The 24871-nt window shown below is 35.9% G+C and overlaps 1 long non-coding RNA gene across 2 annotated transcripts; it reads left to right on the top strand.

The window, feature by feature from the left end:
- Positions 1-3921: 3921 nt before the first annotated feature.
- On the top strand, positions 3922-23884 carry LOC132267277 (uncharacterized). Of its 2 annotated transcripts, none has more exons than XR_009468962.1 (4): positions 3922-4237; positions 4311-4571; positions 4757-4833; positions 23737-23884. It is a non-coding gene; the product is annotated as an uncharacterized LOC132267277 (long non-coding RNA). The 2 variants fall into 2 exon arrangements; XR_009468961.1 differs by lacking the exon at positions 23737-23884 and adding an exon at positions 8571-8850 and having other exon boundaries at positions 3924-4237.
- The last annotated feature ends 987 nt before the right edge of the window (positions 23885-24871 follow it).

Genomic DNA, 24871 nt, shown 5'->3' with positions numbered 1-24871 from the left:
TATAGTTACAGTAGTTTAGATTTGGTGTGTCATTGTTATGATATGGCTAGTTATTATGCATACCATGATATGAGCTTGATGTCTCGGGATCAGTGATTCGGACTGAGGCGTATATTGTCGGTTGAGATAGGTAGTTGGATATAGGGATGTATGTGCCTTGGTATAAGGAGCACTCGTGACCACCTTGTATACGCTTTGCATGAGTATCTTACTATCCAGTTGAGTTTGCCTTAGTCCAATGAGAGTTTTTAGTGTGTGTGTGTATATATATATATATCGACTAGGTAGATATTGAATGAGTTGGCTAGGGTTACATCGTTTATCGGGTCTCTATTTGGGTTATAGTGGAAATGACTTGTTCATAGGTTCAGGTCCTTATCAGTACCAGGTGTAGAGGTTGTTCGTGCAGATCAGAGACCAGTAATCATCATTCTTCTGGTGTCATTGACATAGGAGTTCATCTTTGCTTAGCTGATTTAGTTCATATATTTATTGTTCAGTAGACTTAGGCATTGTTTTCAATATAAGATTTATAGGGGTCCGTGATATTTGGATTCCCGAGTTGTATGTTGGAGATACATTATTTAGCATTTGAAAATTTTATATCAAAGATTAGTATATTTATTAATTTAGTTTTCTTTTAGTATTATTATTTATTTTATTTTATTCCCTCTTGTATTCTTTGTTCGTTTATTGTATAATTGTTTTGATATCCCCGGGTCTTCAGGTATGGGCCTGGCCAACGTACACATGGAAATTCGAAGGTATCACATATCCTCAATTCCCTTCACAGTAGGTATCTCTTCCATATCTTCCACATTATGTAGAATCTCAAAAGTATTTGATATATTCTGAGAAATTTCTTTTACATGAGCAACTCTCTCAGGCAAATTATCAAACACCTCATCTACGTCACACTCAATAAGTTTTCCTTTCTTCTTGACAACCCACTTACCTACACTCTTATTTGGCTTAGCTATCAATATCTTTTGAGGACACATATCAGCCAAGTGATCAACACATTGACAAAGAGTACACAGCTGAGGTTTCCATTCATACTCAAACATAACAATACAATCACAACCATATATATCGACCACCATATAATCTGGTAATTCAGCTTTAACATCTACCTCCACCATTACTCGCATAAACCTACCTTTATCCCTATGAGCAGAGGGATCACCAATAAAAATAGGCTTGAATAAAGAAGAAAAGATCATAGAGATTACTTGAGCCTTACAATAATGCACCGATAAATCATAAATTTGTAACCAAACCGGGATTGATTTTTAACACTTTTTTGACCAGTTTAATGTTCTTGCACCATCTCTTGAGAATAATTAGCCTACCTTCAAATGTGTGAATACGTGACATAACCTTATTAACATCATCAGCATTTTGAAAGTGTACCATGAAGAACCCATCTTTAAGATACACTAATGTGAAATTCTTTTACCATCGATTCTCGACAAAGGACTTGAAGTGATGATAGTATGGTTTCTTACCCATAACATATTCCACCATCGAGGATTTCCAGTATTGAATCTTAACAATAACATCATCTTCAGATATCTAAACCTTTGTAACGACCCACTCCAGCACATGGTATGATATTGTCCACTTTGGGCTTAAGCCCGCACGATTTTGCTCTTGGGCTTCACCCCAAAAGGCCTCATACCAATTGGAGATGACATACTTACATATAAGCACTTCACCTTTCCTCTACCCAGGCAATGTGGGACTGTGCACTCGTAGCTCGCCAGTGTGGTAGTCTGACAGTATCTCTCGCACCCGCCCTAGGCACATACGCCCACAGGGTCCTCACAATCCACCCCCTTGGAGGCCCGATGTCATTGGGTCATCACAATCCACCCCTTTTGGAGGCCCGACATCCCGTCGGCACACTTCTGGCTGGGTTAGGCTCTGATACCATTTGTAATGACCCACTCCACCACATGTATGATATTATCCGCTTTAGGCCTGAGCCCGCACGGTTTTGCTCTTGGGCTTTACCCCAAAAGGCCTCATACCAATTAGAGATGACACACTTACATATAAGCACTTCACCTTTCCTCTACCCAGACGATGTTGGACTGTGCACCCATAGCTCGCCAGTGTGGTAGCCTGACAGTGTCTCTCGCACCCGCCCACGGCACACCCGCCCACAAGGTCATCACAATGAGGCATTGTGGGCGGGTGTGCCGTGGGCGGGTGCGAGAGACACTGTCAAGCTATCACACTGGCGAGCTACGGGTGCACAGTCCCACATCACCTGGGTAGAGGAAAGGTGAAGTGCTTATATGTAAGTGTGTCATCTCCAATTGGTATGAGGCCTTTTGGGGTAAAGCCCAAGAGCAAAACCGTGCTGGCTCAGGCCCAAAGCGGACGATATCATACCATGTGGTGGAGTGGGTCATTATAAATGGTATCAGAGCCTGACCCAGCCGGAAGTGTGCCAACAGGGACGTCAGGCCTCCAAAGGGGGTGGATTGTGATGACCTTGTGGGCGGGTGTGCCATAGGTGGGTGCGAGAGACACTGTCAGGCTACCATACTGGCGAGTTACGAGTGCACAGTCCCACATCGCCTGGGTAGAGGAAAGGTGAAGTGCTTATATGTAAGTGTGTCATCTTCAATTGGTATGAGGCTTTTGGGGGTAAGCCCAAGAGCAAAACTGTGCGGGCTCAGGCCCAAAGCGGACAATATCATACCATGTGGTGGAGTGGGTCGTTACAACCTTCAACCCGCGAATGTTACTATGATACTGTAAGTTATAAAAGTCGGATGCCGAGTCAATAAAGAAACGACACCATGACAGGTTGTTGGGAGAGTTACTCCAGCCCGAAGACCCTGTTGGTAGATTAGGGGAGGAAGATTGACCCTCTTCCATAGCTAAAACCACCCCTCACCGACCACCCACATTGCATACAAAACCCTAACCTAGTTTCCCGTGAATTGCCCCCTAGAGAGAAAAAGGGTATTTTCGTCACACAAGTGTTTTTATCACAAAAGTGTTAATAGGATATTTTATAATTGCCCAAACTACCACTAAGTGAGAAAATGACTCAAATGAGCTTGTTAATATACCAAATAACCATTTCAGCATATACTCCAACATATAATTTTATATATTTATTGTCAAAACAAAGTATTCAATAAACAATTCATATAATTCAACAAAATAGACATTGACTAATAATAATTCATCATTTGATTCATCAAGAAACCAATTGATCAAAAAAGAAATTGTATTCAATTACCAACACAAAATTCTTTTCAACTATGTAAAAACAATCATAAAGGATAAATATAAGAAATGGTAGTTTTGTTAAATTAAATTTGGTTGAAATTATCATTTGGTACTCTAACAAGGTCATTTGAGTCATTTTCTCTCATTTAAGGGTAGTTTGGGTATTTAGAAAATATTCCATCAATTAACGTTAGGAATGGTTAGAGAAATTTTGATAAACTTCAAGGGGTGCCAAAGGTTATTTTGACAAATCTCAGGGGAGGTCAGGGCTATTTTGATAATAATGTCAGCCGAGACATATTTGGACAAACCTTAGGAGAAGTGATCGCTATTTTGATAATAGTTCCAGCTGGAAGATATTTGGACAAACCTCAAAGAAGTTCAAGATATTTCACCTTTGGTAAAAATGAGTAAAGTCAAATTCCAGAATTGAGATGGACGTATGCACGATAAAAAGAGGATAAAATTAAAAATCACTACAACGAATTAGGTATTTACTAGCGCTTTTTTAAAGACTGCTAGTAATTATCTACTTTAACCAGTGTTTTGTTAGAAAACGCTGTTTGGTTAGAAAACACTGGTAATTGCGAAATTTAGTGAAATTTTTTATTGCCGGGAAAATTTGGCTCTCCAATATTATTTCGCTCTAATTTTATTACGCTCTATATTTGCTAACTTTACCATTTGTTTCTAATTTACCATTTTGCTAACTATTGAAGCCTTCGACCATGAATCTATTTTAACTGTCTCTTATCTGCTCTATCTCCATTTCTCAACTGCAAGAGCCGTTTTCCTCTACTCTGTTTGTTTCAGCCTTAATCGAGCCCCCTTTCTTATATCGAAGTCTTCACAACGTTTCTCTCTCCTCTACTCTCTCTCTTTCTTCCAATAGTCTTCGACCATGAATCTGTTTGTTGAATAAAGAGATAGGGAAAGAAAGGCATATCACAAACTCTCTCTTTGTTGATCTTCATATATCTATAGGGTTAGTATTTTAATCATTTTTTTTTTTTTTTTTTTGATGAATACATGACTCATCTATGCGATTTTGATGTTAGAGTTGGGCAGAGGAGTTCAATTTTTAAAGAGGATGCCTACGAACAGGCTGGGGTTTCAATTTTGTTGATGTATTTACGAAATTAGGGTTAGGGCTTTGATGTGTAGTACAAAATTGGGGTTAGGGTGGGGCGGTGACGCCGGTGAACCAAGTGTGGCAAGGCATGAGTTTTAGTGAAGCTCTAGTATTCCGGCAAGGTAAGAGTTTCAGACAGAGCAACGGTGGCACCAGAGGAGGAGACTCGAGGATTAAGAAAAGAAATGTAAGATTCTTTTACCTATTTCTATTTTTGTTGGTCTAAGTTACGATTTTTAGATCTTTTTCATTTTTGGTGTGGTTTAAGTCTAGCATATTTTATTTTATTTTTAGTATTTTTTTTTATCGATAACATTTATATAAATTTCGCTAATATATATATATATATGTATCATTTTCTGTGCATATCAGCCTTGCCGACGTCGAAAGAGAAGTCCAGAATTGCCACCGCCATTCGTCCCAGCCCTACACACCTCAACAAGCCTAAGGTGCGCGCGCTCTCTCTCTCAACACAACACTAACATCACCTAACTGTAGGAAAATATCAAAAGTTCACTAACTATGTTTTATTTCTTATTTAATTACTTGTGTTTTATTTCTTGATTTTCTTTTCCCATCTGTTAAAATGGATATATTTATGTTGAATGGTTGAATGTTTTTAGTGAGTAATTAAAGCCTTCTTCTCAATCTAAACTGATCTTGCAATGAAAAGGTCAATTTGTGGTTAAATTTTGATGTGTTTTATATTGATTTCATATTTAATTACTTTTGCTTTTATTTTGTTGTAACTATGCTATTGTATATACATTCAGACATACAAATTTCATATTTAATTACTTTTGTTCTATTTTGTGTGTGCTAAATTGCTATTGTATATATTTGAATCAAATTTAGATGCTATATTTACCTGTTTATTAGAAGGATATATGTTATCAATTTTAAGAGAAATTTTGTTTTGATTTTGTGTTCTGTCTGTTAAAAGAATAACTTACAATCTTATTATTTGGATTAAATTTTTACCCATTTATTATTGCTGCTTATTGAACATATCAGAGTGGCCTAGTGGTAGGGGTTCAAGTCTCAAAATAAACAAATGTGGGTGATTACCTGTAATGAACCGGTCATTTTCCTTCCTTTCCCTTTTCTCTGATTTTCACGGATATATATATATATATATATTTCGTTGATCTTTTCTTTTCTCAGTTCGGTTTCTCGTCACATAGTGTCGTCTCGAGTGCTCGGGAATGGTTTTTGAGACTCTTTCCTTGGGATTAACAACTTCCTTAAAGGACTGCGTCATTTTTACATTTTCACTTTTTGGACACTATTCACTTTTCGTCCTTTTTCCTATTTTGTGTAATGACCCGGTCATTTTCTTCCTTTTCCCTTTTTCCTCAAATTTTGCGGATAAATTTTTTCCGTTGTCTTTTCTTTTCTATGGATGGTTTTTCGTCCCTTAGTGTCATCTCGAATGCTCAGAATTGGTTTCTGAAACTCTTTCATGTGAATTGACAACTTCGTTTGAGGACCGAGTCATTTTCACATTTTTCGTTTTTGGACACTATGCATTATTTCGTATTTTCCCTATTCTGTCATTTTCCCTATTTCGTCTTATCTCCGTTTGTCAATTTTTGGTACAACCTCACTTCTTGTGCTCGGAGTTGGTTTTTGACTTCACGTATCCTTATCGTGAGTGGTTTCCACGAAATACGTGTCTTTACTTTTGCAAGAAAGTACTCTGGTGGCTCCCGGTGCCCATAGGGGCATGGATGCATAAATCTTTGGAATTAATTTCATTTCTTGGGGTATTTTTCATAAATATCTTTTAAAGATATTTTATTTCAGGGGCATCTAAGAAAATATCTTTTGAAAGATATTTTCATTCTGGGGCAGTTTCGCAGTTAACCCTTTTTGTAGGGGCCATTGTGCAATTAACGAAAGTTATTGCAAAATTTTTCGTCTGGAGCCTGGATCCTCGTACGGGATTCATTTTCATTTTTTGTTGACTTGTAAATTCATAGAATTTCGTTCTAGTCGTTTTTCTCCAGTTTTAGAGTTTCTGGACCCGGTTGCCGTCGAACTTGTTCGGGACATAACTTTCTGCTCGGGACTCAGTTTTTGACGCCGTTTCTTCTATTATTCATATTTTCTCATTTTGAATCTTTTTTGTTCATGGATTTTTGCCATTTGAGTGCGTTTGCTCAAAATCTACTTTTCTGGACCCGGCGGGGCCCCTTCGGGGCACTTTTTGTGATTTACTATAAATAGGTGCCTTAAAGAAGAAAAATTAGATTTTCTTCTTCTTCCTCCTCTCCTTGCATGACCAAAGGCAGCCATGGATGCCCATGGAGCTGCCATCTTCTCTCTCCTCCTTTAACCTATTTTTCTTAAGTGAAAATCCTTCGGCCTTTGCATTTGTTGCTCGCTTCGTCGTGCACTACCATTACCCCTTATTAGAACCCATTTCTGACCAAATTTTGAGTTTGGTATTTAGGCTAAGTTTGGATTTTCATGGGGCTTCTTGGAGATTCATATAGATCGTGTTGTCCCCGACAAAACCTAAGAGTTTCGTCGGATTCGGAGCCGTTTCGTTTTGTTGGCTTTTGAGATTTTCATCTCAAATTGAGGTAAGGGGTGTCTTAGGATTATATTTGTGTTGTATTGATGATTATATATACTTATACAACTTGTATGCATGTTTTGTATAAATCTTGGAATTTAATTTTAATTAACTTCTTTGTAAAGGATTTAATGCTTAAGGATATGTATGACTTGGAATTGAATTGTAACATGCTAGGAAATTATGCTTGGATATGTTGGTTAACATATATTAAATTTGGCTCATTTGATTAAGAATTACAACTTTTATTTAATATTTATCTTTAGTGAAAGTTTAATTCACATAGTTGTATCAAGTATGAAATCAAGTTGTAATGTGGTATTTAAATAGGCATTGGCATGTTCTCTAACAAAGATTAAATTGAGGGCATTTGGAATTGTTTAAAAATCTAGAGGAAATTAATTAATTAGCTCGATTAATTTTGTTTTAAGTGCTTTAATCACTTAAATTGTCATTTGATGTTATATATGTGATGACCATGACATGTCCTTCAATATATATTAAATTGAGGTTATTTGGGATTAACTTGGAATTTAGAGAATTTAACTATTTATGTCTAATTAAATTCTATTTTTTTACTCCATGGATTTAATTGCATTTTGGAAGTTGTTTTTATATTTAAATCATGGATTTAGATTTGGTGTATGTTCACTTGATTACTTTTGAGCATTGGATAACATAGTTGTTACTTTTATATTCATGAGAATATGTTTTTCCTTATTGAATATATTGTTGCTATGTGTAAGGAATTGCACACTTTGTATTTGACATCTTTCACGCCATAGTAGTTGTAGACTTTGTGCATGTATTGTATAAGTTTCCAAAATTGGATTGTGCTTGGTAAATAGTTGATATCTTGTCTATACATGTTGATATATACATACGTTGTTGCACAATTTGTTGATTTTGGAAACTTGGGGATGTCGTTGTTGGCTACGGTTAGGATTTGGTTCTAGTACAGGGGATTGTCCCTCTATATAGTCTAGTGTGCACATAAGGAGGTTACCCATGGGCTAGTAACCCTAAAGTAACTATGTTGTCAGTCTGATCCGGCGTGACGTCTGAGTATCCACTTTGTTTGATTTTGTATTTCATTTCAAGTTGATAACTAGATGATATCGTAACTTATGGTTCCTTATTTGATTTCCTATTTTGAGCTTAGGATGTAACTTTGTGAAAGCATGCTTTGTGCGTTGTATTGGAAGTTCCATTGTCGGTTAAATTGCATTGATATCATAAATTGTATTTTGATGTTCAAATGTAGTTTAGGAATGATCCTATGACGTTAGGTGGCATGACCCACTCTTGTTGTTTTTGTATTTTGGATTTCAAGTTGAAGACTTTGAGAATCTATATCTAGTTGCTTTGTATAACATGTTTCCATATTGTTTGAATTGCATGAACAATGTGATTATGCTATAAATGTTTTAAGGTAGCTTAGGATGCTTCTTGAGTCTCATTTTGACATAAACGTTAGGTGGCATGAACCCCTTTGATATGTTTCACCTTAAGGTGATAAAATTATAAAATGCTAGGTCGATGCATGCTCATCTCCTACGAGTAGCTTTATGTTACTCACCCCTACGATACTGGGGCATATTTCAGGTACAGGACTCAGGACTTGAAGATTTCATTGCCTTGGATCGTTTGGTAGCTTTATGTATCAAACTTGTATTCTTTGATTCTACGTATGTAAAGTGTACATAAGTACACTCCTTTTAATGCATTTTACATGTATTACATGAGGCCAAGGGCCATTAACTTGAAAGGTTACAAGTATGTTTCCTCTAAAACTTAAGTATTGCCATTGTAGCTTATTTGTGAGAAATGGAGGCTTTGTATGCTAAAACTTGTTAATGGAATGTAAAGAGGCTTTAGGCCAAGTTGGTACATCTATTTTATCATATTGCATGCACTTGCATACTCACTTTGGCAAACAACACCATCCTTGATGAAACAAAAACTCTAAGTAGCATTTTTAATGAGTTTTACCCTATTCTATTCCAGGGGCATTTCGGGTATTTTACAATGCATTTTTTTCATTTTTCCTCACGTGTCATGTAGAAAACTCAAATTTGAGGGGGGTTTCTTCTTTGTGTTTTTCTAGAAAATGCCATCTTGGCCCTCAAAAATCCATATTTGTCTAAAAAATCCTTGCTGCCAGGTTTTGTAGATTTTTAGTGCAAATGTACTTAGTACTATTCATCGACTTTTTTTTGAAAAGTGTGACGACCGATCCAAAACTTTCGGGGGTCTTGTGGGTGTATTTTAAGATTGCATTTTCAATTCAGGCAATTTTAAAACCTCCCGAAGCCCTATTTCTTTTCCTTAGGCAGCAGCTCGGAGAAATTTTTACCCCCTTGAACAGATTTTCTTGGGGGCATTCTGGGCATTTTATAATGCATTTTTTTTTTTTTATTTCTGTCCGCGATCGGGGTAGGAAACTCGATTTTAGGGGCTTCTTTGAGTTTTTCCAGAAAAGTCCGTTTAGATGCCCATTTTTACTCTCAGTTGCAGCAGTAGTGGGCTGTCCTCGTCGGGCCGCCACGACATTATTTTTGTTTTTGACCTTTTTCCTTCGTCCAGACTCCGAATAATGAAATTCTTGAGTCCATTATGTTTAATTTTTCATTGTCTTCCCAACGGTATGCTCAATAGCACTTGAATCCACTTTTAAAAAATGACAATTTTGCCCCTAGGTTCCTTTTTGTCCCGTTTTGAAACGACACTTCCGCATTTGTTTTCCTTTGGGTTCCATGACCTCATTGAGGGTCACATTGGTGTCTTAGAGACGCATTGTATCTCTAGAGACTATTGTTTCACCTCTCTTTCGCATTTTGGATCCGTTATCGGGTCATCTTTTGGTCATCACTAACGCACCGGGTTTACAAAACTTGGGCCATCACATATTGTCTTTTCTCCATTTGTCACTTTGTTGGCATAACCTTACTTTTCATGTTTAGAGTTGGTTTTTGACTTCACGTATCTTCATTCTAAGTGGTTTCCACAAAATACGTATCTTTGCTTTTGTACAAAAGTACTCTGGTTGCTCCCGGTGTCGATAGGAACATGGATGCACAATTCTTCAGAAACATTTTCTTTTCTTAGGGTGTTTTTTTGTTAATATCTTTTGAAGATATTTTATTTCAGGAGTTTTTAACAAAATATTTTTGGAAGATATTTTCATTCTAGGTCATTAGCGCAGTTTTCACTTTTTGGAGGGGCCGTTGTGCAATTAATGAAAGTTATTACTAAATGCCTTATTTTGAGCCTGGATCCTCATATAAGATTCATTTTCACTCTTCATCAAGTCGGGTACTCTTAGAATTTCCTTCTGGTTGTTTTTCTCCAGTTTCAGGGTTTTTGGCCCCGATTGTCGCTAAACTTGTTCGGGGCATATCTCTCTACTCGGGACTCAATTTTTGACGCTGTTTCTTTCTTTGTTCATCTTTTCTCATTTTGGTTCTTTTTCGTTCACGGAGTTTTTCCGTTTGAGTGCGTCTGCGCGAATTCCACTTTTTTGGACCTGACGGGGCCCATTCGGGGCTTTTTTTTGAGTTTTTCTATAAATAGGGGGTCTTAAATTGAAAAGTCAGATTTCTCTCTCTCTCTCCACTCTCTTGGCCGGATTCCATGGCAGCCATGGCTTCCACCTTCCCTCTCCTCTTTTGAGCTTCTTCCCTTCAATGAAACGCTATAGTGCCTTAGTGTTTTATATTCACCTTGACGAGGCCTTCGATTCCATCGATTGGAATCTCGTTTTGTCCATATCTTGAGTTCAGGTTTAAAGTCAAGTTGTGATTTTTATGGGGCTTCCTTGGGGTTCTTGTTCACTGTGTTATCCCCGACAAAACTGCGAAGTATCGTCGGATTCGGAGCGGTTTCATTTTGGTGGCTTTTGAGATTTTCATCTCAATTTGAGGTAGGGGTGTTTTAGAATTATGTATGTGTTGTATTGAGTATTTACATGATTATACAACTTATTTGCATGCCTTGTATCAAATCTAGAAAATTAGTAATATTTATTTCTTTGTATAAGATTTAATTTACAAGGATGTATATAGCTTGGAATTAAATTATGGCATGATAATAAATTATGCTTTGATATGTTTGTCAACATATATTAAATTGGAATTATTTGATAAAGTATTGCAATTTTTAGTTAATAATTTTCTTTTGTGATAGTTTAATCCTCATGGACGTACCTTGCATGAAATTAACTTGTGATATGCTTTTAAATTAAGTCTTGGCATGTTCTTTAACATACTTTAATTTTAGTGCATTCAGATGATTTTAAAATTCTAGAGATTTTAATTTAAAGAATTAATTAAAATCTATTTAATGGGTCTATTGGCTAAATTAAGTTTTTAACTTGATATTGTGATGACTAGGACTTGCATACTAGCATATATTAATTTGGGACCATTTGATATTGTTTTAGAATTTAGGGATTTGATTATCACGATTTAATTAAATTCCATTTTTATTGTTCCAATGACCTAAGTAAGTTTTTGAATTAGTATATGCAAAGACCATGCTATGTTGTTTAACATGTGTTAATTGGGGATCATTTGATTGAGATTTGAAACTTAGAGAAATTAATTAGTTTATTTAATTAATTTTCGTTTCTATTGTGTTAATGATTTAATCATGTGTTTGACATTGGTTATATGTTTAAATCATGATTTTAGACTTGTATTAGATTCTTCAGTTTATATTTTGCAATATTGAATTATATTGTTATAGCGTGTAACGAATCGCACACTGAAGATTTGACATGTGATGTTATTATAGCGTGTAACGAATCCCACTCTGAACATTCGACATTGTCATCCTATAGTAGTTGTGGATTTAAAGCATGTATTGTATGGTTACAACTTACTTGTGTATGGAATGTAGTTTTGTGCTTTATATATTTCGTATATAAGTTATTAACTTATTTATTTTGAAGTCACTTGAGACATTGTTACAGAGACATGGCTAGTGTTTGGCTTTAGTACGAGAGGTATGAGTTCTTCCTATTTTATAGTGCGCACGAGGGTGGTATTCTCAGTGGGTTAGTGATCGAAATAACCGTTTAGGTCTTGACTTTATCCAGGATTTGATGTCCAAGTATTCCACTATTTGATTTCGTATTCAATTCTAAGTTAACAACCAATGTTTAATTGTAACTTGTGAATTTGGTTATTGGCGATTTAATGTTGTTAAGTACATTTATGCTTTTTGATTTTTAATGAATCATTACATGTTTTTAATGTTGTTTAAGTACATTTATGCATTATGATTTGTAAGGAATCATCGCATGTTTTTTATGTTGTTAAGTACATCTATGTTTTATTATTTAAATTTAGCTTAGGAATGATCCTATAGATTCATTTGGAACATAGACGTTAGGTAGCATGACCCACTATGGTTGTCTTCGCATTTTAGATTTCAAGTTGATGACTTTCAGAATCTATATCCTATTGCTTTGTGTAATATGCACTTATATTTTCTAGAGTTGCATAAATGATGTGATTTATGCCAGAAATGTTTTAAGGTAGCTTAAGATGCTCTCTGAGTCTCACCTTTGACATAGACGTTAGGTGGCATGACCTTTTGAATGTAATCTCATTAATGTGATAATTTTGTAAAACTTTAGATCCTTACATGCTCATCTCTTACGAGTAGATTTATGTTACTCATCCTAAAGTTACCGGGGTTATTTTTTAGGTAAAGGATTTAAGATTTAGGGATTTGTAATTGCCTTGGGTGAATTGTAGATTCGGCGTCTTTTTATTTTTATTCTTGTTCACATGGAAGTGTTAGCATGTTTGAGTTTTGCCCTTGAAATGTAATTTTCCCAACTTGGAGGCTTGGTATGTCAAATTTTGTAAATGAATTGTAATAAGGCCATAGGTCATTGTAGCATGTTTAAAATGTCATAATACACGTGCGTATTTGTTCACATCATCACACAATAGCATATAATGCAATTTGATCATACTATGGAGGATCCATTTGTGATTTAGGAACTTCTCTTCATTTTTGGTGCATAGCAGGTTCATTCTTCACATTTTTGGCTTGTTTCGATCGACCGGTGGCTTGTTTCGGTCAATCGGCACATATTTTGAATTTCAATTGAATAGTAAAGTCCAATTTTAGTAGTCATTTTCCATTTTGAGCCACAAACCGGTCAACCGGTTTGTTATTTCAGTCGACCGAAATGAAGGCTCATTTCCTTTCTTTTCTTGGCTCACTTCGGTAAACCGAAGCATCATTTCGGTTGACTGAAATGATGCTGCCTTGTGGGTTTTGTTTGGTTGTTGCCTAGACAAGTTAACCCCATTTGTTTATTTCCACAGGACCTTGTTTATCTTGTTTAAGTCATTTTATGGCACACTTGGTCTAGTTTGAACTAGATCTTGTTCCCTTGGTTGTCATTGGTGCCACAAGGTACCATATGACCCTTTCATTCTAGCTTTCGCTTCCGGTTATTCCTTTGAGTTTCGTAACTTCATGGAAGGTCATATTAATGTCTTGGGGATGATCTATATCTCTAAAGACTTTGGTTTATCTTTCACTTCCGCATTTCGGATTCGTTATCGGGTTAACTTTCGGGTCATCACTGACGCACCGAGTTGAAAAACTTGGGTTGTTATAAGTGGTATCAGAGCGCCTAGGTTTGAATGCCTTGGACGACAGGTTTTGGGTGCATTTCATGCTTTTGTTGATTTGCCTTGTTATGCTCACATGCTTTTGATAACATATTTATGTGCTGATGTGCTATATCTGACACGTCGTTTGTTAGCATGAATTTATTCTAATGTAAAGAGCATGACATATGATGTATGCTAGATTAGATTTGTGTATGCATAACTGTGTTGCATATTTGGTATGACACGAGATTGGTCATTAAGGCACGAGTTGGGGTTGATGGTGATTGTAATCATAGTTTCGTGGTAGTATAAGTTGTTATCGACCTAGCATTGGTCTTGAGGTAGGTGCTAAGACACCTTTTGTTTAGGCTCTCGTGAGGTAAGTCATTTAGCGTTGTCGTAGTGCTGGATTTGTTGGTTTTAGGCCATGATGAGGTTATGGACCTCTTAGGATCCTTGGTTGTTTGGGATGCTTCCTTTGGGATTGCGATTTTCGTGGGTGGGTACGTTTATAAGCGGGTGTTTGGCATTGTCATGGTACCATACTGGCTAGCTACAAGTGCAATTCGGATGGAATTAATGTTGGTTTGGTTTTTATATGCATAGTCTTTTGATCGATGATGATGATGGTTGTTTTGGGGATCAGTCATAGTGATTGATTTGGTTGTTGTTGGTATGGCTATAGTTGCCATTTCCTTTGAGTTCTCCTTGCGTGATGACGCTTTTAGGATCAAGTCGATTGATCGATATTTTGGGTAGAGAGAACATTGCACTATTAGTGTCACCTCTAGATTCGGAGTTCGATTGTTAGAGTCTTACCATTGTAGTAAAGGCTCACATTTCGTTTGAGACAAGTTGTTGTCCCATTGGTTTTTGGAGTCAATTTATGGCTAGGACTGGTCTTTCCTTTTACTTAGACACTCTAAGACACGATGTCTATAAGATTCATACCTGCATCATTTTTATCTTCTCTAGTTTCGTTTACTACCATGTTAGTAGTATGATTTATGATATTGTGATGCATGAGTAAGTGGAGGTGTGTCCACATTTGCTTTCTTGTTGTGTGTCATTAGCATGCCTTCTTTATATGCTTAGAGATGCTATGTTGTTACTGCGCTTTAGTGACATGATTTTGTGCTTACGTGGAGACATGCTACATGTACCCTTGATTTAATTTATATGAGTAGATTTACTTACTTGGCAGTTGCACTTCTTGTTTTTTCCACGACTTCCATGTTTAGTCTCCCCTTTTTGGTCCCTTTTTCGTTTTTGTCGTGTTGACATTTGTGGGAGAATAGGATTTTTCTTCTTTTCTTGGTTCAAGTTAGGGATATCACAAGGAGTGAGTCTCTTTTCTTCATTGCGTTGTGCATAGTTTTGGGGTTGGCTGATCCGTGAGGATCACCATTGTTGTCTTGAGTCCTTAGTAAGGATTTGGAGGATTTTGGTCGATTTACTTCCATATAGGGGGTGAAGTCTTTGACCTTATTGTCTTTCATTTCAGAGACAGAGTTGTGGTGTTATCCTTCTTAGGACTTGTGGTTCCCTTTCTTTCGTGTCTTCCTTTGAGGGATTTTACCGTAGTTATTGACAAGTTGTGGTGCTCAGAGTGAATGAATTGGTGTGAGATCATTTTGTGGGAACTTGTGTCAATTTAATTGAGGATTTGGTTGAATCGTTGTTTGAGTTTGACGCTATTTAGGGATGTCTTTAAGAGACTTATTTCAGTTTAGGAGACCTGGATGTGGTTGACTCTTAGAAGTTTTGGAGGATCGTTGTTGGATATGTCTTATTTGTGGAGTTTTCTCGTCCTAGTTATGGCTAGGCGTAGTTTTGAGGGATCATAGTTCCAGTGATTGTTTATGGGTTAAAATTGAGGAATTTTGATTTAGCTTGGTGTTGCCAAGCACGGTTTTGAGAGATTCATTTTGTGGCTTTGGTTGTCAGGACTTTGATGTGCATACCACTTAGTGGACTTGTATTTCGAGGATTTAGTTATCTATGATAGGGATGTTGATCTGATGTTTGATCACGGTGATTATCTTGTAGTTGATTTGTTTTAGGGAGATATGAAGGACTTTCGATGAAATGACTTGTTGTGAGGTTCGATTGATTTTTGGAGGTGTTGATTTGCTTATCAGGCTTTGGATTCTTGATTGATGTTGTTAATAGGAGTATTTTGAGACGTTAGAGATGTTGGTTTTGCTGTATTGAGGATCCGGGGCCTAAAGTATAATGGTGCCTATGACATTGTTATTAAAGTTTGGGATTGGCCGGAATGGTCTGGAACGTCTTTGGACCATATTCCAACTCTCACAGATGCCTGGTCCCCATATTGCCTTTGGCCATGATCATTTTGCGTGATGTCATTTGTATCGAGAGGTTTCAGGGGTAAACCTAGTAGGGGGCAGGTTATGAACTAGTACCATATACTGTCATGCTACCATACAAAGTTGTGTGTTGTGGGCGAGTGCTAGTTGCCGTCGATGCTACCTTACTGATGAGTAAGTGTGGACGGGCACTAGGCACTGTCTTTTCTACCACACATTTGAGTATGTCATAGGCGGTTCTGGTCGTTATTCGTACCGTCACGTTGTCTTTGTTCGGTACCCTATCTGATATGTGGTTATTTTGGAGTTCTTTGGTGGTGGTTTTTGGATCCGTATGATGGTTCGTCTGGAGGGTTGCTTTCAATTGTTGTCTTCCATTCCCTTGTTTAACCTTGGGTTCGGTGTGTGTGTCTCAACTTGTTGTGTGGTCGTGTGGTCACTTTTCTTCTGAGAGGTTGTCCTGTTATGAGCACGTGGGTGCGGATGACATTGGGTTGTACGTTGTCTTTCAATTTTGGGATTGCTTTCATAGCATGTTGTGTGGGATACTCAGAGATGTACTCTATAGTTATCCTGGTTTCATTTTTTTTGTTTTGTTGCGGCTGGATTTCGGGGACAAAATCCCTTTAAGGTGGGAAGGTTGTAATGACCCAGTTATTTTCCTTCCTTTCCCTTTTCCCAGATTTTCACGGATATATATATATTTTTTCCGTTGATCTTTTCTTTTCTCAGTTCGGTTTCTCGTCACTTAGTGTTGTCTCGAGTGCTCGGGAATGATTTTCAAGACTCTTTCCTTTGGATTGACAACTTCCTTAAAGGACCGCGTCATTTTCACTTTTTGGACACTATTCACTTTTCGTCCTTTTCCCTATTTTGTCTTTTCCCCGTTTGTCACTTTGCTGGTATAACCTCACTTTTTATGTTCTGAGTTGGTTTTTGACTTCACGTATCTTTATTCTAAGTGGTTTCCATGAAATACGTATCTTTACTTTTGCAGAAAAGTACTCTGGTTGCTCCTAGTGTCCATAGGGGCATGGGTGCACAGTTCTTCAAAAATATTTTCTTTTCTTGAGGTATTTTTTGTAAATATCTTTTGAAAATATTTTATTTCAGGGGTTTTTAAGAAAATATTTTTGGAAGATATTTCCATTCTGGATCATTAGTGTAGAGTTTTCACTTTTTAGAGGGGCCATTGTGCAATTAATGAAAGTATTTGCTAAATGCCTTGTTTTAAGCCTGGATTCTCATACAGGATCCATTTTCAATTTTCGTCGAGTCGTGTACTCTTAGAATTTCCTTCTGGTTGTTTGTTTCCAGTTTCAAGTTTTTTAGCCCGGTTATCACCGAACTTGTTTGGGGCATATCTCTCTGCTCGGCACTCAGTTTTCGACGCTGCTTCTTTCGTTATTCATATTTTCTCATTATAGTTCTTTTTCAAACCCGGCGGGGCCCATTCGGGGCACTTTTTGAGTTTTTCTATAAATAGGGGGTCTTAAATTGAAAAATCAAATTTCTCCCACTCTCTCCCCTCTCTTGGCCGGATTCCATGGCAGCCACAGCTTCCACCTTCTCTCTCTTCTTTTGAGCTTCTTCCCTTCAGTAAAACGCCATAGTGTCTTAGTGTTTATGTTCACTCTGGCAAGGCCTTCGATTCCACCGATTGGAATCTCGTTTTGGCCATTTCTTGAGTTCGAGTTTGAAGTCAAGTTGTGATTTTGATGGGGCTTCCTTGGGGTTCTTGTTCACCATGTTGTCCACAACAAAACCCCGAAGTATCGTCGGATTCGGAGCGATTTCATTTTGGTAGCTTTTGAGATTTTCATCTCAAATTGAGGTAGGGGGTGTTTTAGGATTATGTATGTGTTGTATTGAGTGTTTCCATGATCATATAACTTTTTTACATGCCTTGTATCAAATCTAGAAAATTAGTAATATTTATTTCTTTGTATAAGATTTAATTTACAATGATTTATATACCTTAGAATTAAATTGTGGCATGATGATAAATTATGCTTTGATATGTTTGTCAACATATATTAAATTGGAATTATTTGATAAAGTATTGCAAATTTTATTTAATAATTTTCTTTTGTGAAAGTTTAATACTCATGGACATACCTTGTATGAAATTAACTTGTCATATGCTTTTAAATTAAGTCTTGGCATATTCTTTAACATACTTTAATTTGAGAGCATTTGGATGATTTTAAAAATCTAGAAATTTTAATTAAAATCTTTTTATTGGGTCCATTGGCTAAATTAAGTTTTTAACTTGATATTGTGATGGCTAGGATTTGCATACTAGCATATATTAATTTGGGACCATTTGATGCTGTTTTAGAATTTAGGGATTTGATTATCCCGATTTAATTAAATTCCATTTTTATTGTTCCAATGACCTAATTAAGTTTTTGAATTGGTATATGCAATGACCATGCTATGTTATTTTAACATGTGTTAATTAGGGATCATTTGATTGAGATTTGAAATTTAGAAAAATTAATTAGTTTATTTAATTAATTTCTGTTTCTATTGTGTTAATGATTTAATCATGTGTTTAACATTGGTTATATGTTTAAATCATGATTTTAGACTTGTATTATATTCTTCAATTTATGCTTTCAATATTGAATTATATTGTTATAGCGTGTAACGAATCGCACACTGAAGATTTGACATGTAATGTTATTATAGCGCGTAACAAATCGCACTCTGAAGATTCGACATTGTCATCCTTTAGTAGTTATGGATTTAGAGCATGCATTGTGTGGTTACAACCTACTTGTGCATGGAATGTAGTTTCGTGCTTTATATATTTCGTATATAAGTTGTTAACTTATTTATTTTAGAGTCACTTGGGACATTGTTACAGAGACGTGGCTAGGGTTTGGCTCTAGTACGGGAGGTATTGTGATACCCTTCGGATCCGAGACACGGGTTGATCAGTCCCAAACCCAAATCCGAGGGAATATCAAACAATTAATATTTTAAAACGAACACAGAATATAAAAATGAAATAAGAAATAGAATAAAGCTGAAAGAAATACTAAACATAAAATCCTCTAAAGTTAAAGATTTATAAAATCCAACTCTCCAAAACTTCCAAAAGTACAACTCGGGAATCCATAAAATAACTGGAAATAAAACCAAATCTAAAATATGGAATGAAGCCCTACGTTGTCGGTAGAGTGAATGATAGTCTCCATTCAGCATGATAAGGCCTAAGACTGGAACCGTTCGATACCTGAAAAATATAAGAGTGGGTCAGGCCCATGAATAAGTTCTAATGTAACTGCAATCTATACAGTGACCTGATACGCAGATACACCCTAGACATTTCACAATATCTATCTAGTCCATAAATACATATATATCCACACTAAGGGACATTCACTAGACTACAAAGGGGCCTCAACCTGAATAGAAGGCAACATGCAAAAACATACCCAAAGGTGGGCATGAGTACCTAAACCTAACGGGGTACACCTCAACCTATCATAGCCAGCTACGCATCCATTGTATATACGCGCCCTAACCATCGACTATGAGACTCAAGTTCACACCGTGGTACCATAATCATATATCCAAAGTCCGTCCAAAACCATAGTATATCACTCAATTATTCATTGATCTGACATACGATTCATAATCTAGTTAGTCACTCAACTTATTCAGTTGATATGACTTAACTACAACCAACAGTTAATCCAGGCAGTCACTCAACTTACTCAGTTGATCTGACCTAAATATGAGTAGGATTCAATTTTTACAATCCATTCCCTTATTCCAATAGGGTAGGTTTTAGCATTTTGAGCTAAACCATCCTAGTATGCCACCGTCCCATACCGGTGCATACAATCCACAACATCCATATAATTGACAGAATTTAGTGTACTAATTCAGCAATTATAGTCCAACACACAAATCCAGATAATTGACAGAATTTAATATAAGAATTTAGCAATTATAATTAAATACATAATTCCAGATAATTGAAAGAATTTAATATAAGAATTCAGTAATTATAATTCAACACATAATCTCCTGTAATTGACAGAATATATTTTAATAATTCTTCAATTAAAATCCAAGAGAAACATAATAAATTCTAATATGTATAAAACCTTATTATTCCTCTAAAATAAATTTAGAAGTCATACTCCAGTCATCTAAGTTGCTAAATTAAGTTTAAGCAACTAAATACGTTATATCCATCAACAGTGTGCGACATCGCTTAAAACTTCCACGCTGTGAGAACCATTAGCATATAGAGATAATTTATGCATGGTGGATCCTAATATAGCATAATAACATGTTTAGAGTCTATGCTATAATCCGTTAAATTGTTAAAACCAGATTAAACAATTTAATCCTTTCTATCCGTTTAAGCACGCAAAGTTGCTTATTTTTAGACTGTTTATTCTATTTGCTCTATGGATCAAATTATGCAATTAGAGAGTTTAAAATCCCTTGAAATTACTTTTAAAATTCTTAAAATCCCTTGAAATTACTTCTAAAATTCTTAGTCTAGCCCTTGAAACAATTCAGAATCCCAAACACATCCAAAATAGTGCCAAAACTATTCCAGAAACACGTCCAAACAAAACCAAACAAGGGAGCCTTCTCTCTAACCAACAGAGCAGGCTCTAAACACCTTAGAGCCAGCTCCCTAGCCCTTGGAGCCCGCTTTATGAAGGGGGGAGCCGGCTCCCAACTTCCTGGAGCCGGCTCTCTCCTCCTTTGAGAGCTCTGGTCCACTCCTCCTCCGTTTTCGACCATCTGCTTCGTCCCTGGCCTCTTCCAACCTTTCTGTTCTTCTTCAAAACTATCTTACCAATCTAGTATACATCCAGTACCAACCCCCAGTCCTTAGTTTACCACAGTAAGAACTAATACAGCGATTTAAAACAACACCAATTTATATGCTTTAAAACATACGATGAAGAACAATGTTGCAAGAATTATTTCAGACAAAGTTCAGCCCATACAGTTGATCAAATTGACATATATTAAACATGCAAGCTTCAATTAATATTCAATTAACATCCTAGAGATCCTCTAGGTATGTATAGAACACAGGCCAAGGGAGAGAGAAATAAAAGAACTTGCCTGTGCAGTTTTGTAACCAAAACCTTGTCGCCGTCTTTCTAAGCTTTCTGATGACATCCGTTTACTGTTAACTCAACCTTCTACTATTCAACCTTCCCTCCTCCTAGGTCCATTCATTAATCTACAGCCGAAACCCCAACTGTAACCTCTCTGTTCTTCTCACAACCTTACTCTGTTTTCTCTCAATATCCTAGGTACGTGAATAGAGTTTTGCTAACCCTAGTAGACCGTTCTATTCTATATATATATGCTAAAACAGAACCCCAGTCCATGAATAATTAGAGATAAAACCCTAATTAAATCCTAGTCGGCCCATAGAATAAAACCTAAGTTGAAATTTATAGTGGCTACACATACGTGACTTCTAAAAGAACCCTAAGTAATTAACGTATTTAAAAACTCATTTAACTTAATTACATAATTAAACAATTACAATAAACCACTTAAGGACACACCATCAAAAAATTTATATCAAATAATGAAGATTAATGCAAACAACTCAAATAATTACAATTAAGTCAATTTATTCAATTAAACAAATAAATATTCAATTAATTCAAATATCAAGCAAACAAACAATTAAATAATTAAAAATGCAACAAAATACTTAATTAAAATACCAGGACTATCCTTTTAAAATTAGGGGTATTATAGGTATGAGTTCTCCCTATTTTATAATGCGCACTAGGGTGGTATTCCCAGTGGGTTAGTGCCCGGAATAACCGTTTAGGTCTTGGCTTTATCCAGGATTTGATATCCAAGTATTCCATTATTTGATTTCGTATTCAATTCCAAGTTGACAACCAATGTTTAATTGTAACTTGTGATTTGGGTTGTTGGTGATTTAATGTTGTTAAGTACATTTATACTTTATGATTTTTAATAAATCATCGCATATTTTTAATGTTGTTTAAGTAAATTTATGCAATGTGATTTGTAAAGAATCATCGAATGTTTTTTATGTTGTTAAGTACATCTATGCTTTATTGTTCAAATGTAGCTTAGGAATGATCCTATAGATTCATTTGGAACATAGACGTTAGGTGGCATGACCCACTATGGTTGTTTTTGCATTTTAGATTTCAAGTTGATGACTTTGAGAATCTATATCCTGTTACTTTGTGTAGCATGCACTTATGTTTTCTGGAGTTACATGAATGATGTGATTTATGCTAGAAGTGTTTTAAGGTAGCTTAGGATGCTCCGTGAGTCTCACCTTTGACATAGACGTTAGGTGGCATGACCTTTTGAATGTAATCACATTAATGTGATAATTTTGTAAAACATTAGGTCCTTGTATGCTCATCTCCTACGAGTAGCTTTACGTTACTCACCCCAAAGTTACCGGGGTTATTTTTCAGATACAGGATTCAAGATTTGGGGATTTGCAATTGCCTTGGGTGAATTGTAGATTCAGCGTCCTTTTATTTGTATTCTTGTTCACATGCACGTGTTAGCATGTTTAAGTTTTGCCCTTGAAATATAATTTTCCCAACTTGGAGGCTTGGCATGTCAAATTTTGTAAATGAATTGTAATAAGGCCATAGGCCATTGTAGCATGCTTAAAATGTCATATTACACTTACGTGCATGTTCACATCATCACACAATAGCATATAATGCAATTTGATTAAACTATGGGGGATCCATTTGAGACTTAGGAACTTCTCCTCATTTTTGGTGCATAGCAGGTTCATTCTTCACATTTTTGGCCTGTTTCGGTCGACCAGTGGCTTCTTTTGGTCGACCGACACATATTTTGAATTTTAATTGAATAGTAAAGTCCAATTCCAGCAGCCATTTTCCATTCTGAGCCACAAACCGGTCGACCGGTTTGTCATTTCAGTCGACTGAAATGAAGGCTAATTTCCTTTCTTTTATTGGCTTACTTCGGTCGAACGAAGCATCATTTTGGACGACCGAAATAATGCTGCCTTATGGATTCTATTTGGTTGTTTCCTAAACAGGTTAACCCCATTTGTTTGTTCTCACAGGACCTTATTTATCTTGTTTAAGCCATTTTATGGCACACATGGTCTATTTTGTACTAGATCTTGTTCCCTTGGTTGTCATTGGTGCCACAGGGTACCATATGACCCTTTCATTCCAGCTTTTGCTTCCAGTTATTCCTTTGAGTTCCGTGACTTCATGGAAAGTCATATTAGTGTCTTGGGGATGATCTATATCTCTAAAGACTTTGGTTTATCTTTCGCTTTCGCATTTTGGATCCGTTATCGGGTTAACTTTTGGGTCATCACTGGCGCACCGGGTTGAAAAACTTGGGCCGTCACATTACCAACTAGGTAAAAAAATAATAAAGAAGATTTTGTATTCTGTCTCTTAAAAGAATAACTTACATTATTATTATTTGGATTAAATTTATACCCATTAATTGTTGCTGCTTATTAAATATGTCAGAAATTTAAATTTTAACTGATTAATTGTGTTTGTTATTTATTATTTCTTCCTTTGTGCCTTTCGACCAAAAAAATATATATATACATATATATATATCTTCCTACGTTCTTTACATATTCAGCCAGTATTTTGTTCAAATCCAACTTGAAGCTAAGTTGGATTTCTGTTAGGGTCCATATGCTTGGAGTTCCACTGCAATTGCTATTTGTAGCTTGTGTCTGAACTTTTAGTAGCTTATATTAATCTGCCTAAAATAGAACTTCTGGTTTAATTTCAGAGAAGAGCTCTGATTTCAATTCTTGATGGAAGAGAAGGCTACTTCAATTCAACAAAGTAACAGGCCATGTCAGGAACTGATGAGGGATTCATATATGTTTTCATTCTGTACTATTTTATATTCTTATTTATTATTTTTCTTATAATTACATCATGCATTCATGAGTTTTTAAGCTGGAATACTTCTAATGTCCTTTCAACATGGTGTCTTTGTCCTCCCTGCCTTATGTCCAACTTATTTTTTCAGTGTTTTGATCATCATGTATTTCTTTATATGTCTATATCTATGTGTATATATATGTATGTATGTATGTATTTTTGGTGTCAGTGATTTATGGTATGTTGTCGTAGAGTGCACCAAATTGGTGTGATATGAAATATGGCCAAGTTTAAATTTATAGAATGCTACTACCACTACTAACTATTAATATAGCTAGAGTAAGTAGGGATCGTCCTAAGATAAATGAACAGTACTTTAGAATTAATGATGGATTAGTAGATCGAATGATCAAAATATGGTTTGATTGATTAATTAAACTAATGATTCCATTAAAACAATGCAATTAAAATGACAATCTAGAAATTAGAGAGAGATATATGAGAAAAAGGTGTTGGGGCTTAGAGTTCACCACTAAGCTTCACTTCACCAAACACTAGTAATTGTAAATTAATAGGGAAATTCAAGTTGTAAAATGTTTGTGTGTGACACCAATTGAAAACAAAGCATATTGGATGGTAAATAAGAATAAATTGTCTAGTCAATTTAGTGAATAGCACAACCTATCAAATGAGACTAATAACCATTCAATTAAACCACAATTAGTGCACACACAAAACTCTAGAGAAATGTACTTCTTGCACTCATAAGTATGAAATATCAAATAACAAGAATAGATTGTCCACCTATCTAAGAAATTAAAGCAATTACACTACAACTAAGCTAGTGACATGAAAATTAAGTTAATTAAACTAAGGATGTGATACAATCCATCAAGAAATAAGTATGAACCATCAAATAAACAACAAGAGTAATCAATTACGCACCATGCCTTGACCATCATTAGATTAACAACATCAACATACATAGACATCCATCAATTTCATTAAATCTAGAGAAAAATACATGAACATTCTTT

The sequence above is a fragment of the Cornus florida genome, unplaced genomic scaffold, assembly GCF_030987335.1.
Source record: "Cornus florida cultivar Cherokee Brave unplaced genomic scaffold, ASM3098733v1 CherokeeBrave_3.0.0_Hap2_Chr07, whole genome shotgun sequence".
NCBI lineage: Eukaryota > Viridiplantae > Streptophyta > Magnoliopsida > Cornales > Cornaceae > Cornus > Cornus florida.
This window is presented reverse-complemented; position numbering and strand designations above follow the sequence as displayed.